The sequence below is a fragment of the Castanea sativa genome, chromosome 2 (assembly GCF_040712315.1).
Source record: "Castanea sativa cultivar Marrone di Chiusa Pesio chromosome 2, ASM4071231v1".
Lineage (NCBI taxonomy): Eukaryota > Viridiplantae > Streptophyta > Magnoliopsida > Fagales > Fagaceae > Castanea > Castanea sativa.
Window position 1 is genome coordinate 23324188 of NC_134014.1, and position 6941 is coordinate 23331128.

The following is a 6941-nucleotide window of genomic DNA, read 5'->3' on the forward strand; positions in this document are numbered from 1 at the left end:
TGATGAAATAAAGGTTCAAGAACTTATCGGCTCTCTTTAAACATATGAGCTCTCTCTACCATCTCAAAGGAAGAGCAAATCCCTTGCTCTTAAGACAATCAATGAGACAATTGAAGCTGAAGACTCCTCGGAAGAGGACGATGTTGAAAAAGAGGTGGCATTTCTTGTAAAGAACTTTCGCAAGTTCTTGAAATTCAAAAAAGATGGAAAGTCCTTTGAGAAAGGAAAATTCTCTAATTCCAAGAAAGACAAGAAGGCCTTCAAAAGGAAGGATTCCAAAGACTCTTCTTATTCTCAAGTAATCACTTGTTATGAGTGCAACGGGCATGGTCATGTGAAGAAAGAATGCCTTACATATTTGAAGGGAAATGGTAGAGCTCTTGCTACAACCTTTAGTGATTCAGATAGCTCAAACTCTGATTCTGAAGAAAGCTATGATGGGGGAAGGAAACTACTCCACTTTCATGACCATTACATCTGTAGATTTTTTGGAAGAGGTAAGTACTCTAAAGGAAGAGCTTGGTGAGCATACCGAAGTGGAATCTATAGGTTTTGGAGATGAATTCGATGATGATGAAGAATAATGTGTTTATGAAGGAACAAATAGGATTGCAAGAATCATACAATGCACTTCTTGAAAAAAGTGGAGAATATGCAAGAGTGGCTAAGGTAGCCAAAAGAAAGATGAAGAAAGCCGAAGAGGACTACAAAAGCATCCTTGAGCGGTACAAAGAGACCAAGTGTGAAGTTGAAAGGATAAATAAAAAACTAAACTATGCCTAGTCCAAGATAATGTGATGAAGGATTTGAGGATTTGAGACTAAACAAACCGTAGAGGAGATGAAAAAGATTAAAGAGGATTTGAGATACGATGCAATGCTGGCAGTACCATGTGTTCGGAGAGCAGGGGGTTTGGCTATGCTATGGAAGTCTAAGGTATTACTAGATATTCAAACATACTCTCTAAACCATATTGATGCTCACATTCCCAACGATCCTTCTACACCATGGAGGTTGACAGGCTTCTGTGGTAGACCGGAGGAATATAGGAAGCATGAATCTTGGAGTAATTTGCGTCACTTGCATTCAAGAGCCTCATTGCCGTGGGTGTGTGTAGGAGATTATAATGAAATCCTGATGTCTGATGAAAAACAAGGGGGACCACCAAGGGTAGTTAGATTGATGGAGGATTTTCAAAGTGCTTTATTACACTGTGGCCTTATTGATTTGGGTTATAGTGGGAATAAGTTCACTTGGAGAAATGACTGTCTTGGAGATGCTTTCGTTCAGGAAAGACTAGACAAGGCATGCGCTACAGTTGAATGAAGGGAGTTATTCCCCCACAGCAAGGTCACTCATCTACATGCGGCCTACTTGGATCATGTTCCTATTCTACTCACACCTCAAGGGGCTTCACAATCAACTAGACGAAAGAAGATACCAAAGAGATTTGAAGAAAAATGGGCTTTTCATCCAGAATGTGAGCAAATAATTTTGGAAGCTTGGAATGGTACAAACCCCACGGGTAGCCCCATATTTAGGCTTTTTGAAAAAATAAAAAAGTGTCGCATGACTTTGGTGGGGTGGAGTCATAACATGGGAAGCTTGAAGGACCGAATTGTTGAGAAATATATGGAATTGGAGGCCCTAACAGATGAGAACAATGTTGAAAATGTTCGCCAGATTAATAGGGTGCAGGATGAGATCAACGCACTACTACTACAGAAGGAGTTGCTGGAGGCAAAGATCAAGGGCAATCTAGCTACCAGCTGGTGATAAAAACACAAAATACTTTCACCAAAGGGCAAACCAAAGACGAAGGAAAAATCAGATTACCAATTTTACTGATGAGAATGGAAGATGGTGCACCTCAGAAGATGAGATTGCTAGGGTGGCTGAATCTTATTTCCAAAATTTATTTTCATCAGCCAACCCAAGTAATATGGAGTCTGTATTGGAGACGGTGGATAGGGTGGTCACCACGGATATGAACAACACACTCTTACAGCCATACACACCAGTTGAGGTCAAGCAAGCCTTGTTTCAGATGCACCCCTCCAAATCACCCGGGCCAGATAGTATGTCCCCTTTCTTTTTCCAAAAGTATTGGCATATAGTTGGTAGTGATGTCACTGATGCCGTTTTATCGGTATTACATTCCAGACATCTCTTGCATAAGATGAATTACACTCACATTGTGTTAATATCGAAGAAAAATTAGCCAAAGCTTGTATTTGATTTTCGGCCTATCAGCCTTAGTAATGTGGAGTGTAGGATTGTCTCAAAAGTGTTAGCAAACTGCTTGAAAATTATTTTGCCTAATGTGATTTTTGACTCACAGAGTGCCTTTATACAGCGGTTAATTACTGATAACACTACTGTAGCTTATGAGATTCTCCACAGGATGAGAAATAAAAGAAAAGGGAAGAAAGGTTAGATGGCCGTTAAATTGGATATCAGTAAAGCTTATGATTGAGTTGAATGGGAGTTTCTATGCAGAATTATGCTCAAACTGGGTTTTGATTCAAAATGGGTTCAACTAGCAATGGAAACAGTTTGTACGGCCTCATACTCAGTGCTCATCAATGGGGAACCAAAAGGCTTTATTACTTCATCACAGGGCATTAAACAAGGAGACCCTCTATCCCTATACCTCTTCCTCCTATGTGCAGAAGGCCTCTCATCATTGATAAGATCAAATGTCACTTCCTGGAAACTACATGGTATTCAATCTTGTCCTAATGGTGTTTGTATCTCACATCTCTTGTTTGCAGACGATAGCCTTATTTTTTGCCAAGCTACAGTGGAGGAATGCTAGCATCTGATACAACTTTTGGGAAATTATGAGGCTGCCTTGGGTCAAGCAATTAACAGGCAAAAACCTTCCATTTTCTTCAGCAAAAATACAAGAACCGAAGTGAAGGCCAATATACAAGGGTTGCTAGGGGCTCAGATTATGGAGGATTGTGAGGCCTACCTTGGGTTACCAATGAATGCTGGTAAATCTAAGGTAAATACTTTCAAAGCCCTATAGTAAAAAATAAATAAAAAAGTGTTGGGGTGGAAGGAGAAGTTTATTTCAAAGGCCGGGCAAGAGATCTTGATTAAAATAGTGGCCCAAGCAATAACCACGTATTCTATGAGTATTTTTAAGATCCCTAGATCACTCTGCCAGTCCATCAATTCAATCCTTGCTAAATATTGGTGGGGCCAAACAAAAGATGAGAAGAAAATACACTGGATTAGTTGAAAGAATCTGTGTAAGCCAAAAGGAAGAGGTGGAATGGGTTTTAGGGATATTGAGGCTTTTAATCTAGCTATGCTTGCAAAGCAATGTTGGAGATTGATCCACAATACCCACTCTTTATTTTATCGAGTATATAAATCCAGGTACTTCCCAAATTGCTCTTTTATGGAGGCAGATTTAGGCAATAACCCTTCATACGTTTGGAGAAGCTTACTGGCTGCAAGGGAGGTGATTAAGGAAGGTTCAATGTGGAAGGTAGGAGATGGATCCACCATACAAGTCTTAAACCATAATTGGTTGCCAAACAGACCGGTGTTCCTGGGGACTCCTAGACCTCAAATGTATGTAAAAGAGTTGATTGATAGGGCCACAATGCAATGGGATAGGGAGAAGATATTTGATCTGTTTGCCTACAGGACTAGGATGGATATTTTACCTATTCCCTTGGCCAGCAACTTAGCTCGTGATGCTCTAATTTGGAAGGAAAATAAGTCTTAGACCTTCACTATGAAATCAGCATATCAGGTAGCTTGCAAGATGAAGGAGGCAACCCGGGTTGAGCATTCTGCAGTAGCTTTAGACCGGCATATTTGGAATAGAGTGTGGAAATTAAGTGTCCCTCCAAAGGTTCAAACGTTTGTCTGGCGGGCATGCTCAAATATATTGCCTACCAGGGAAAATCTCCATCGGAAAAAAGTGAGAGTGGACCCAAGATGTGAACTGTACTGCCAACACAATGAATCTACTGGTCACCTATTGTGGGAATGCCCATTCGCAAGAAATGTATGGGCTTTAGGCAGTGGGAGGATTCAAAAATGCTCAAATGAAGCTCAGGATTTTTTTATGCTGTTTCGCATGATGGTGAGAAGACTTTCTCAAGCTGAACTGGAAAAATGGGCCACGGTCTCCTAGGCGTTGTGGAATGCTCGAAATAAATTTTATTTTGAGCAAGTCCAACTCCACCCAAGAAAGATCCTGGACGGCGCCCTTGGATACTTAGCAGAGTACCAGCACTTTTTGGCTGCATAGAATAGTGTTGAACATGGAGATCAACTTGCTGCACATGGAGCTTAACTTGGCGCACTTTGCATGTATTACCTGTTTGTCCTTTTCAGTATACTGTTGCATATTGTAATCCCTTGTCTTATATGATGCCCTCTGAGTTATAGGGTCCAGTGGGCTTAAAGTTGTATACCATTTTCATATCAATAAAGTTTTTCTATCGTTCCCTCAACAAAAAAAAAAAAAAAGCTTGAGGTTGTTCAAGCAAATGCCAAAGTGGAGCGTGTTGCTTCCAAGAAACTTGATGAAGTGCTTGCCTATCAAAATTCATCTTCGGATAGAAGTGGCTTAGGTTACATTGGAGAAAGTAGCTCAAAATCTAAAGTCTTAAAGGAAATGAAGTTTGTCAAGGCTAAAGAAACATCAACTCCTCTTTTTGACAATGTAAAATCTAAAAAGAAGCCAAATGTGGTGAATCAAATGGTTTTGATGAAGTCTCCCAAGCCAATTGTGGCTAAGCCCAAGGCAAGAGGAAAGTCTCTTCTTAAGAGACAAAGAGGTCCATAAACGCAACACTATTGCCATCATTGTGGAATTCTAGGGCACACTAGACCAAATTGCTACAAGCTCCAAGTATTGAAAAATGCGGATCTTCAAAAGTCAAGAAGACAAGGAAAATGCAATGGGAAACCCAAGCAACCTAAAGGGCAAGAAGTAGAACCCGTTATGAGTGATATGATGAAGATTATTGACACCATCACCTCATGTTTGGCCAACTTCACCTTAAGGTTTGAGAATCAAGGCTCAAGTACCAAATCCTCAAAGGATATCACCCCAAACGCACGTGTCGTGTGGGTGAAGAAGGGTACTCATGCATAAGCATTATAACATGTCCATGCATTAGCATTATAACATGTCCATGCATTAATTCTTTCTATATAATGTGACATTGTTGTTTGCTTGTTTATTTTACATTTTAGCATGTTTTTATTTTTATTTTTTTTGTTTAATAGCTCCGGTTGTTTGTTATTTTTTATCATTCTTTACTTTGCTTTATGTCAAAAATCCAAAAACACATAAAAAGTATAAAATACAAAAAGTTTGATTCATGGTGTTGTGCATTGTCATATGAATGTTTAGCCTTGTACCTCCGTACTAATGGCTTTGTGCAATAATGAGCTTAGCTTGTTCTCTATGCACTTGTATCTTTGTGGGAAACATCTTGACATCTATGTGATTATTGTAAATGGATTTTCAAATTTTTCATGAATGATTAGTCAATAGTTTTGTTGATCTTGAGCTATGCATAGACTTGTGCCTATAACTCTTCCCACTTTTTTTTTTTTTTTGCTGAAAAGCTCAACTAATGTCAAATCTCGAAAAGAAATAATGAGCTAAAAAATCCGTTGCACAAACTAGTATTTAACTAAGAAAAAGGGAAAGTGACATGTATTTAAAATGTATGGTGCCAAAAACCAAAGACTTACTCATCAAATTGAAATATAAAAAATTTCAAGTATCGATCTCAAAAAGAGATGTAAAGATTAAAACGATCAAAAGAAAAGAAGCCAAATGAAAAGCTTCTAACTCAATGTAATCAAGTTTATGTAGGAGGTCATATATGTTCATTTCTACAATTGAGATAGGTCACTCTACTTAGTGCTAGTTGTGTATGACTTGGTTGAATTGATCATTGAAACTTCACATTAGACTAAGGACTATCTCATATTTGATACCCACCCACATCACACATATCTATGTTCAATGAATGCCTTATTCATTTGTGTGCTTATACTTGATTAAATGTGATGTACATATTCAAGCATCTATTGATCAAACCAAATTTTTTTTTTTGAGTATTTTAGTTGTTTTTGGAATGTATTTTGATTTGAAAAAAAATATTTGACAAAAATCCAATATTGCAACTTTGCATTTTGGCGACTCACTCGCGAGTTGCGAGTTTTAAGCTCAAGTTGCGAGCTCAACCCTGAGGGTTTTGCGACTCATTAGAGGGTGAAAGTTCTTGTTGTGAAAAAACAGAATTTTTATTTTCAAAATTTGGGTTTAAGGATATTTGGCGACTTAGTTTGGCAACTCATTCGCGAGTCACGAGCTTAAATAGGTCAAAGGAGTATCCACAGTGGAAGATAAGCTTCCTCAATCAAATTAAAGACCAATCAACATTAGCACTCTCAATGCTATAATAGGTCATAGCCGAAAGAAGGTCAAGCAAGAGAGTAATGCTCCTCAAGATGATACAAGCTCTAGCTCACATTCCTATGATGAGAAGTTGGAAAACATCATGGCTTCCATGCAAGACATTGGCACAAAATTGTCCAGCCTCACAACTATCATGCACTCTCAGGGCACCTGATTTAAGACAAGGTTTACCTCTCTCCATGACAAAAAGGGGGAGATGGTGTTCATGATAGGGGGAGAGCCATGATATGGGGAGAGAGCTAAATCAAAGGGGAAGCAAGAAATGCAAGAGCAAGCAATCAAACAACAAGCTCTTTTAGCTTTTCCTTGTTGCTATTACTAGTCTATGTTCATATTTCATAGCTTAAGCTTATGTTGTGTATCTGTCAATGTTACTATGTACCCATGCTTATGTAGCTTAGTACTTTTAGTTAATGTCTTGCATTTTCTTTATTTCTCCTGTGCCCCTGTTGGATCTTGTATCCTTGATGCA